We start from the raw sequence: 12025 nt of genomic DNA, 5'->3' as shown, positions 1-12025 counted from the left end.
ATGTCTCACTTTACCCTCTTCTACTGTGCCCTCTGGAATTCTGTTCCATAATTAACCTTCATTTTAGTTCTCTTCCTGTAAGACTCCTTCCATTTACTCACACTTGTAGGGATTTGCCTCTGCCCAAATGTAACTGTAGCCCTAGCCACCTCTCTACCACCGACTGCCCTTTGTATAACACTCCCCAACATACTGATCCTGGAGGAGCTGTTATGCTTGTTGCTTCCCAATGCCATTTCCAGAATATCTCTTTACTGCCACCATTCCACATCTTCTATATGTCATTCCATTCAAACTTACTACCCAATCAATATCCTAGCAGCAATTTTTAATTGCCCCCCAGGGAATTCTCCCTGCTTTCACAAGGAATTTAGTACTTCCCTTATAGTCTTCTTCTCTACTTTAACTCTTGTCTTTTTACTGGGAACATCATGTTGATGCCTCCTCAAACATTCTAACCCCTCCACTCAACCTCAGTTACAGACAAGGAGGGACACATCCTTGCTCTCATCATCACTCACAAAATGTTACACTTCAATGGGTAAAAACTTTAAAGTACTTTTATCAAACCATAAGTTCCAATCATTCTCTCTCTCTCCCCCTAAGTTTTGTCCCCCTTAAACCTATTATGTGTTCTCAAAAGAACCTGCAGTCTTTATTCCCCTCAGCTCTTTCACAATCTATCATCCCTGCTCTAACCTCATTTTTTACCCTTCTGAATCTGAGCTCGATAGTTAACCAGTTCAATTCTACAGTGTTCTATGCTCTTGAATCTTTTGTTTCCCCTAAACCCTCATCTTCTCCCAGCTGAAACCTTGGCATATGCCAGCCTTGGATTATTCCAACTGTCCTCTCTCTGTTCCAACTCATGGGCTGCTAAATGGAAGAAATCACAAAACCAAACTGAATCCACTACAAATTTATGGCATACAACCCTTTTGGAGGGAAAGGACCCATGTATGATAGCATCATTTTGTTGTAATAAAGAACTAGAAACAAAGCAAGTGCCCATCGACTGTGGAATGGTTGGACAAACTATGTCATATGAATGTAATGGAATATCTTTCTGCAATAAGAAATGATGAAAATCTAGTAGGGCTTTTATGAACTGTTGCAGAGTGAAGCAAGCAGAGTCAGTGGAGCAATTCATGCAGTGTTCATAACATAAAAAAGAAAAACAGCTACATGGTACAGTGGTTAGAGTGCCGGGCCTGGAGTCAGGAAGTCTTACCTTTCTGAGTTCAAATCTGTCTCAGCTATTTACTACCTGTGTGGCCCTGGGAAAGTCACTTAACCCTGTTTGCCTCAGTTTTGTCATCTGTAAAATGAGCTGGACAAGAAAATGGCAAACCACTTCAGCATCTCTGCCAAGAAAATCTCAAACGGGATCGTGAAGAGTCAGACATGTCTGATAATCACTGAATAACAACAACAATGGAAAATAACTATGAAATATTCAAGAACTATGATCAATGCAAAGATCAATCACAGGCATAGAAAACTGATGATGTGTCCCATTTCTTATCAAAGAAGTGTAGAATCAGACATCAATTTTCAGACACAACTAATGTATACACTTGTTTTGTATGACTATATTTTTACAAGGCAGGGTTTTTATTTAGGGGAGAAGAAAGTTGAGATTGCGATAATGATGTTTTAAAAAGGAAGGAAATTTGAGTGTCACTGGATCATTAAAAATAAAAGCAAGTAAAAGAAAGACAGAATTTCAAAAGGGGACACAAACAAGTAGGACAGAGTTGGAACTACCATGTTACATTTGAAATATATCAAACAAAAAACTATGCAAAATGAAGATTCATATTTCATATTCAGTCCCCCTTTCTCTATTCTTCCTCGTATTGAAAAATGTCCATCTTTGTTGATCTTTCTCCAAGTTTGTAATAGTGAAAAGGAAAAATTAAGAACAGATTATCCTTTTTTCCCTTCTTTAACTGATTTTCCCCACTTTCCACAGAGTCTTTTTCAAATCTTCTCTTCCCTCCTCAATTCTCTCATACCATCTCCTTCTTTTTCCTTGTTAGACAGGAACCTCATTTTATGTCTTATTTTAAAAAAAAAAAAAGATCCCATTCTACAACTCCTCTCTATGCCTTTACATCATTCCTTATTCTCTCTTTTACTCCAGTCCTTAGTGAAGTGACTCTTCTCTCCATGCCTTTAAATGTACCCTCGATTGAACACCCTACCATTTTATTCAGCAGATTTTCCTCCCAAATCATTCCTTCTCACCAACCTTCAATCTCTTCCTATCTCCTAACTCCTCTATTTTGTCTAGAAACACATCTATCATGAAAAAGAGGCTCACAAGACCCTGCATGAAGCTATATGTCCTGTACTCTCCCCACATTTTCAGCCAAATTCCTCGAAAAAAAGTTGTCTATGCTCAGTGCCTCTACTTCCTTTCATCCCTTTCAATGTTCCAAAACTCTGATATTCTTCCATCTGACTGTGACCTTCTATCTTTTGATTCTCTTAAACCTATTTTTTCTCTTCAGTCCTTGTCTCCACTTTCTCTCTTCTCCCTCCTCCATTTGTAATCTTGTTTCTGACTTTATCTCCAAACTGAAACTGCTTTCTCCAAAGTTACAAATGATCTCTTAAATGACAAATATAATGGGTTTTTCTCAGGCCTCAATTTTTCTCAAACTCTCTGCAGCATTTAATACTTTTGATTGTATTTTCCTCCTCTATATTCTCTCCTTTCAGGTTTTTGGCATACTGATTGCTTCCTGTCTATTTGCTCCTCATTCTTCTCTGCTGGTTCATCTTCTTTACATACGTTCTGTTATGTTAGTGTTCTATAAGACTGTACTGTGCCTTCTTTTATTCTGTCTGTTTGTCTCTGTCTCTATCTCTCTCTGTTATTCTTTCTCTTTCTAACCCTCTCTGTTCTCTCTTTATCTCTCTGTCTCTGTCTCTCTGTCTCTTTCCCTTTCTAACTCTGTTCTTCCCTCCCTCTCTTCCTTTCTGTCTTTCACAATACACATACACACACTTTTTTTTCTTATGGCAAACAAATCAATTCCCATAAACTTAATTATTATCTCTATGCAAATGACTCCAAGATCTATATATCTGGTCCTAGTCTCTCTTTCTTGAGCTTTAATTGTAAATTTCCAGCTACTTTTTTCACATTTGGCATCTCCAACTCAATATATTCAAAATTAATATAACTATCTGTACTGGTAAAAGAAAAGAAAAAATATATTATGTGATGTACTTTTAAATTTAATCTGCATCAATAACATTTTTACCATAACTTTTTTTAGTCTAGACAGTCAAGAAAACACACTAATCACTGATTTGTAGTATTTGTCAATTTCTGAAGTGTAAATGTTCACCTAGAAGATTTAACAATGGTTTCCTTTTAGCTGGCTCAAGTTTGATTTGAATTGGTACAAGTATACTCCTGTTTTTTTACCCTTCCAAATACATTCCTCTTTCAAACTTTTCTATTTCTGTTGAAGACACCACCATCTTTCTAGTCACCCAAGTTTATAGCTATGATATTACTCTCTCACTCACCCCATATATCTAATCAGTTGCCAAGTCTTATATTTTCTACCTCCACAATATCTATTGCATCTGAAATCGTTTCTCTACTCCTATGACCACGACCCTAACTCAGGACCTAATCAATTCCTGCCTGGGCTACTGAAATAGACTTCTAATTATTTTCTCTGAATCAAGTCTCTACATTCTGAACTTATCTACTAAAGTATGCTTCCTAAAGTATAAGTCTAACCTGTTGCTCCCTTAATTAATTATGAAGATTTGTATCACCTCCAGGATCAACTCTAATGGGTTGAAAGACTTCATGCAGACTCCAAGAAATAGTTTGTGCACAGGAAAAATTTGGATCAATAATTTTAATCTATAAACTTCAAAATTAATTTTCTTGGGCATTCATTTTATTACTGTTGAGCAAGAAACAAGGTCAGGGTCACTATCTTTCATTTAGACTGTGTAGCTCTCTTAGCAAAAATCTAACTCAAGCACCACCTCCTACAGGAAGTCTATTCTGATCCTTCTCCTCATTCTTAGTACCCTTGTCTCCATATTACTTTGTATATATTTTGTGCAAAGTTAAAAGGGTTGATCAGGGGGTCCTCTAACCAATTGAGCATCACCAGGTTACTTGATGAAATTATAGGATGTAATCGGCAGGTAACATCAAGAATGAGGAGTTAAGGTAGTTGCATTTGCACCTTATCAAAGGACATAACACCTTCACATTTTGAATGAGCTCCTTCCTTTTTATACAGTGTGTGAGATCTTGAATAACTCCCGCCCTGAGTGGCTTATTTGTAGGTTGTAAAGGACCATTCAATGCTCATGAAGGAAGGATAAAGAAGCATTTCTATTTTGTTACTTTTTAAGTGATATGAAAAAACTTCTTCCCTCAATATGATGGAATTATAGAGCAGTTTGTGATGAATGTTTGAAGGATCAGCCACACCCCCGGTGACATTTGAAAAGGCAGCCAGGTCTACAGATAAGAAATACTCTCTGGGAAATCAGTCAAGACAGAAGCACTATAATGTGAGAGACATGCATCCCTTGCAGTTGAAGAGAAAGCCGGCTGTGGAAGAATAGTATTCCTGAAGAATCTCCTCCCTCTTCATCATCAATGACATCTTATGCAGAGCATCTTTTCCAGTAGGACATGGGGCATTCATCAGAGAAGTTCAGCGGTGGAGACAAACTGAACTCTAGAAAAAGAATCCAAGGAGCACATCTGAGCAGTCTGCCAAAAAGAGGTTTAGTGCCCAGGAGGAGAGGACCTCCAAAAGATGAGGAAGAGAGTTAGAGCCCTGCAATGCTAGAGATGGGAGCTGCCTTTACCACACGTGTCTTTCAATATGTGTATTCTTCCCAATGATGCTGTGAGCAATTAGGGAGATGGCACTGCAGTTTTGTAGGAAGAATGTTTTGTTACTCCTGTTCAAGCTATGCTATTTCACTAAATGCCTTTTGAGCTAATTATATTCTCTGAATAACTGGAGTAAAGGTATTGAATGCATTGTTAGAGGTTTGAGAGTTATGATTTTAAGAGTACAAACCAACTAAGTTCCTTGAACTTGGGACAGTCACTCCACCAGAGCATCCCATTTAATATACAAGTTTTGGAGAGATGTACATTTATGTTAGCTTTTTTGAGCACTATCTCCTTGAAGAAAATGTAAGCTTCTTGGGGGGCAGCAACTGATTCTTTTTTATCTTTGCATTTCTGGTATATAGCATGATGCTTGACATATGGTATTTAATAATAATAACTAACATTCACAAAGTGTCTACTACATGCCAGGCACTTACGCTAAGCACTTTACAATTATTATTTCATTTTATGTTCATAAAAACCCTATGAAATAAGTGTAATTATCCCCATTTTTTATATGAGAAAACTGAGGCAAACAGAGGTTAACTGACTTGTTACAGGGTCACACAGCTAGCAAGTATCTAAGGCCACATTTGAATTCAGGTCTTCCTGACTCCCAGGGCAGCTAGGTAGTATAGTGATAGAGTGCCAGGCCTGGAGTCAGGAAGACTTATCTCCCTGAGTTCAAATCTAGCCTCAGACACTTATTATCTGTGTTACCCTGGGCAAATCACTTACTCCTGTTTGCCTCAGTCTCCTCATCTGTAAAATGAGTTGGAGAAGAAAATAGAAAACCACTTCAGTATTTTTGTCAAGAAAATCCCAAATAGTCACAAAGAGTCAGATAACTGAAACAGCTCAACAACAATTTCCTGACTCCAAGCCCAGAGCTCTAAGCACTCTGCCACCTAAGTGCCCCAATTTATTTATTTAATATTTGTTGAATGAATGAGTTACTTGATGCAAATGATAGAATACTAAAAGATAATACAGTCCTTAGAAAAAAAGGGATTGTAAAGTTGTCACTAATTCCACAACACCAAATCTAAAGCTTTACTGACATCCTGCAGACATTTAGTCCATGTATAACTCTGCAGGGCTTTTTCCCTTTCTGATATGGACCATTTCATTCTCTGCTTCATTTTCCCACTAGGTGTACATTACAATGTAATCCATCTCATGTCTTTGTCAGTTTATGACAGCTTAAAAAAATAAAATGCTTGGATTGCCTCAAGGCTGGTAATGAGAAATCTTTCCAACTTCCCATAGAACGTTTTTATGGGCTTCACAGTTTTCTGCACCCACAAAAAAATATCTTTACTGTTCAAATCTGTCCTTTTTTTGCCCCCTTCCCTGCTTTTATTTTTGCTTGTCTTTATTACATTTATTCCATTTTTGCTTTATCATGTTTGTTGTAATATCTTTGAGCCATGATTGACAAGATACAAACATCAATAGCTTACCCATAAACAGATACCTCTGCCATCCATTAATTCAAGATATTGGGATATTAGCAGACATTTAGAGAGATCCCCAGGCAGAGTATAGTGTCTTTGTCTATCTGTGCATATACTTATAAAATGTAAATGAACATGATTTTATTTTCTATTCATTATTTCATCTGAGTCTCACAAGAACCAATAAGGAAGGTACTAAAGGCATTACTAAGTCCATTTTACTGATGAGGAATCTGAAGCTCAGAGAGATGATATAATTCGCCTGCCTCTAATCCCTATGGTTATTGTATTAGAGTCATGTCTTGACTCCAGGTACGGTAGGAAATTCTCTCAAGAAAAAGATAACCATTTAAGAATGACATTTCAGCTTAAAAAAATGGTGGAGTGAAAGGGGAAAGGAAGAGAGATGAGATGCTGACCTGATAATAAGATCAAAGATTAAACTGTTAGGGGCAGCTAGGTTGCTCAGTGGATAGAACACTGGCACTGGATTCAAGAGGACCTGAGTTCAAATCTGGCCTCATACACATAACACTTACTAGCTGTGTGACCCTGGGCTTAACCCCATTGTCCAGCAAAAAAAAAAAAAAGATTAAACTTTTAGTATTGTGGAGCTGGTGGCTCCTTTGTCTTGTCTCATAGATATCCTCCAGCTGGATGTGGCAACATGTCTTTTAAAGGCCTTTCTTACTCATACTGTTATTAAGAACACATTTCTAAGAACCCAGATAATGCTGAAGTTCCCCTCTAGTATGCCCACCCTTATTTGCTTTTCTCCAGAATATGCCATGGCCTTTGATTATGAGATGTATTAGTGTGCATTATTTCACACTCAAAGTATTTGAAAAACCTACTTTTTTGCTGCAGTAATAAATTGTTTAAGACAGCTGCCTTTTGAATAAATCCAGTTCTTAATTTCCTTTGGAAAACTCTTAATTTGTTTGATCAATTTAATTGCATCAACATTTTAAAAGTGCCCATTATATGCAAGGTACTACTATACAAAGACAAGAACAACATAGTCCTTGCCCTCAATAGGCTTATATTCTGGGGTGGGAAAGGGATGGGAAATAATGGGGTGGTGATGAATAAAACATATATAGTAAAAAGTACAGTACAAGGAAAATTGAGGAAGGAGAAAGAAAAAGCAATTAACAGCACCCCATTTTGGGAGTCCTGGACAAGGTATTATCAATCTCATTAGCAAAATTTTTTTAAAGTTAACAGACCACAAATTAAGAACCCCTGTTCTATATTGGTTGATGATCTTATCAGTTCCAATGGGTCCAATGATTCTATCTATGCAGATAATTCTCAGATCTATCCAGCCTTAACTTCTGTCCTGACCTCCAGTCTCATTTATCTAGCCATCTGTTGGACAATTTGATCTAGATATCCCATAAAAGTTCTCAAACTCAACATGTTTAAAAAAGAACCCATTATCTTTCCCCCTTTGTTCTTCTAAAATGCCTCTGTTACTTTCAAGGGCACCACCACGCTCAAAGGAACACAGGATCACAATGTTGGTGTCATCCTTAACTACTCACTCACAACACTTACCCCACATATTTGTTACCAAGTTTTGTCATTTCTAAGTTCACACCTCTCCCATATGATTCCCCTTCTCTCCATTGACAGAGCTACCACCCTGGTGTGGGGCCCTCATTATTTAAGCATGGACTATTGCAGTAGCCTTCTGATTGCAGTAATCCAGATTCCCTCCCTCTTCTGTTCTGTCCTAAACTCCATTTCCAAAGTGGTCTTCCTGAAGTGCAAGTCTGATTAGGTCACATATTCCCACATTTAATAGTGGTTCTTTGTTCTTTATTATCTCAAGATCAAACAGAAAATTCTCTGTTTGGCTTTTAAACCCATTCACAATCTGACTCCTTCCTCCCTTTCCAATCTCTTACACTTGACTTCCCTCCACATACTCTACAATCTAAAGACACTGACCTATTTGCTGTTCCTCACATAACAACACTCCATCTCCAAACTTAGCCCACTTGTACCAGCTCTTCTTCATGCTTGGGATGTTCTCTTTCCTTACTTCAGCCTCTTGTATTCTCTTTGAAAAGTCAGTTCAAATCCAACTTTCTTCAAGAAGCCTTTCTGAGCCACCCCACTTCTAGCAAGTTCAATTTGAGACTGCCAAAAATTTATGCTATATTGTGTATATGATGCATACACACATATAGGTATATGTTCATGTGTCTTGTATGGCTTACATGTTGTCTCCACCATTAGAATGTGAGCTAAATGAGGGCAGGGAAAGTGGTTTTACTTTCTTTGTATCCTCAGCACTTAGCACAGGGCTTGTTATATACCTAATAATACCTAATAAATATTTGTTGATTGACTAATTGAGTGCTTCTGATGGGGAAAAAAAAGTCACCACTACGTAACTTGAGAAAACCAACTATTCAGTTATTTGCCATTACAAATATCTTTAGAGTTGCTGAAATGAGATGTTGTGTGAGTCTAGAGAAGTTAGCAGAGCTTAACCTCAACAATAATAACAATCACAGTAATCATAGCGATAATAATCTTCCACCAAGCCCTTTTCTGATTCTTCCTTGTGGCCTGAAATGACCCTGCATTGTCAAGGGTTATTCCAATACAGCAAAGGCTCTGACAGGTACTACCATGGTACTTAGTACAGTCTAGGAAACAGTCTGAGTACTTTCTGAACTGAATCGAAAAAGGGTCATCAATACTGATGATTTCTTTGCCTATGGCAACCTATGAAACAAAGGCAAATTCAAAATAACAGTCCTCCAGTGATGTAGGCAGAATAACAGGAAAGGAGAGAAGAGGGTGCTAAAAATCACATAGGTTTTTAGACCAACTCTAAACTTTAACTGTTGCTACTCTAAATGTGATCCTCTTGTCCAATGACTAAACATACCTAGAAGAATAGGGAATGAATTGACTCAGTTTTGTCATTCTCACTATTAACTTCACCAGAAGAAGTGAATTATAGGTTCTCCTTAGAGAGGCAAAAAAAAAAAAATTGGTTTCAACCTGTGGGCAAAGGCAACAAGAAATATTTCACTAATGATAAGTATTTTCAAAAAGACTGTCATGAAAACCATTGCAGCTTATGTAACAACATCTGTTGCTAAGGATGCATGGGTAGAGAAATTCTTCATATAATTCAATAAGGCCCTCCAAATTAGGTTACATTAGATTAGAAATATGATATTCTGGATCTATCTGAAGGAGAAAAAATGACGACAGCCAGAGATCTGTCCATTCAGATGGTAGAAAAGGGGAAGAAACTCTTCCATTAGAGCTATGCTGTCTTGTGGAGGGGAGGAGAAGAGTAAGCATTTATATAGCACCTATTAGATACACCACTCTCCTCTCCTCTCCTCTCCCCTCTTTTCCTCTCCCCTCCCCTCTTTTCCTCTCCCCTTACCTGAGGGTGTTCTGCCCAAAGGAAGGTAAATTTTGATGGCCAAAAGCTACTTGGGGTTTACTGGCTAGATTTCTCTCTCAAAGACCAAGCCTTAAACCCAATTCACTCTGGAGCTCATGGATTGGACAACAAAAGGTCCATGCCCAGGTACTGCTCAATGGCTGTTTTTTGGGCCTTCCTGGCTCAGAGTGAATGTAAATAGTAACTGTTTCTCTTTTGGCCACCAACCCTGAGGATCTCCTCCTCCCAGTTTGATTTTTTTTTTTTTATTGACTCCTTTCTTAAAGAAACCTACTCACTGAAGGGGCGTTACCTCACTTAAAGTGAGAACCTAAAAAGACCTTAGCTTAAAAGGGCCAGGGTCTCCCAGTGCATCCTGGGCAATCTCCAGTCTTCCTGATGAATATATGGTCACTGGACCCAAGTGGCTCTAGAGGAGAAAATGAGCCTGGTAGCCTTGCACAGCCTTCCCTCACTCAAAATAAAGTCAATTGAAAGTCATGTCATTATCTCCCTGAAGTCATGGTCCTCTTTGAGAACAAAAGACAAATACAACAATGACTATATACCAGAAGCTATACTAAAAGTTTTTGTTTTGTTTTGTTTTTATAAATATAACCTTTTTCAAGATTCACAACAACCCTGTGAGATAGGTGCCATTATTTCCACTTTACAGATAAGGAAATTAAGGCAAAAGTGAAGTGGCTTGCCCAAGGTCATACAGCTAGTAAGCGAGACTTGATTTGAACTCAAGGCTTCCTGATTCCAAGCCCAATGCTTTATTTGTTGTGTGTTCTTGCTGGGTGATTTTTGAAATTTTAAATGAGTTCAGAAAGATTGTTGTGACAGTTGTATGGTGAATGCACCTGGGCAGGTGGTGCCGTCTTGTTACGAATAATACAATGAGGCTATGGAGGCTTAAATCTGTGATATCCATACAAAAATAGAAATCCTGTAATTGCTGAACCTTATAGCATATGTAGCTTATAAAATGAAAATGATGAGTATAATGGCAGACATGTATTTTTAATAACCATCCTGAATAAGATTAATAGTTCTGAAACATGCCAGATGGTTGCCCACAATCACTTTATCACTTCAGACCTCAAACTGTGGGAGGTTCTAAGAAAAGTTATATTTTCAATAGACCACAGGGATGTTGTGAATGATCAACATAAAGCTATAGACATACGAAACCAATCAAAGATGCATGTCTGATGCCATACCATAAAATATAAGAGACTTCCATTACTCTGTACATCTCATTATATTTTGTATGGCTCTCTCAAACCATTGGGGGCTCCAATATGTGAAGAATGTAGGCTCATTAAAGGCAATCTATTATAGTCTGTACAAGCAGGTTACCTCTTTTTCAAGAGGCCTTAAAGAGGGATAGAGAGTATAAGTGTTATATTGGTTGAATGGAAATGTTTACATATTGTACAAATCTGTATAAGAAAACTTTCCAAAGAACAGAACCATAGTTCCAGATGCAGAAAGCCTGGTGTCAGGACAACCTAGATATTAGCCAGTTATATGAGTACAAGTTTATTTTAAGTTTATCTTAATATATATAGACATATAGAGATAGATATATATATATACATACACACACACACACACATATATTTCAAAGCATTCTAAGCAGTTAGCATGAAAGTTAAAGACAGCTCAGTCCTGACTTATGCTCTCAAATCAGTATTTGACACAGGTAGGGTGGCTAAAAAAATCCAGAGGCAACATCAATGTAAAGGATTTTTAACAAATCCCAACAAAGCTTTTAAGCCAAAAAAGTATCTACCATTTTGTTATCAATATTCAGGGGAAGGCATAGGTCACTCAATGGTCCTATTAGTTCATAAAATCAAATATGTAGCATTATTTTATGGGTCAAAACACATTTTGTTACACCAATGTACTTTGGGACATTTTAGATAGCTATAGCAATTGCTATTTCCATATGGACTGTCCATAATCAACAGATGGGTGTCACTCCTACAAATTCTTTAGTGGTATGAGAACCATTTATGACAACAATCTCTAAAGAAAACAAACAAATCAAAAATGTTAGTACTATCACTACTGCCAGAGGTGACCAGGTACAGCTAAGATCAAAGGAAAACCTGAAAAGAGACATGAAAAGAATTTTTGATAGATGGAATATTTCTTGTGACAGAGGTTATGACTGGTGTTCAATTGATTGCTCGTAAACTGAAAGATATTGACAGAGCAGAGATTACAGAGACT

At 37.5% G+C, this 12025-nt stretch overlaps 1 protein-coding gene across 1 annotated transcript in view; it reads right to left on the bottom strand.

Annotated features, from left to right (window-relative positions):
* The window catches only part of LRRC2 (leucine rich repeat containing 2), a 170069-nt gene that overhangs the window by 89448 nt on the left and 68596 nt on the right, over positions 1 to 12025 (bottom strand).

This window comes from Phascolarctos cinereus, unplaced genomic scaffold, assembly GCF_003287225.1.
Source record: "Phascolarctos cinereus isolate Bilbo 61053 unplaced genomic scaffold, phaCin_HiC Scaffold_4;HRSCAF=312, whole genome shotgun sequence".
NCBI lineage: Eukaryota > Metazoa > Chordata > Mammalia > Diprotodontia > Phascolarctidae > Phascolarctos > Phascolarctos cinereus.
The sequence above is the reverse complement of the archived record's forward strand: the minus strand, read 5'-3'. Positions and strand labels throughout refer to the sequence as shown.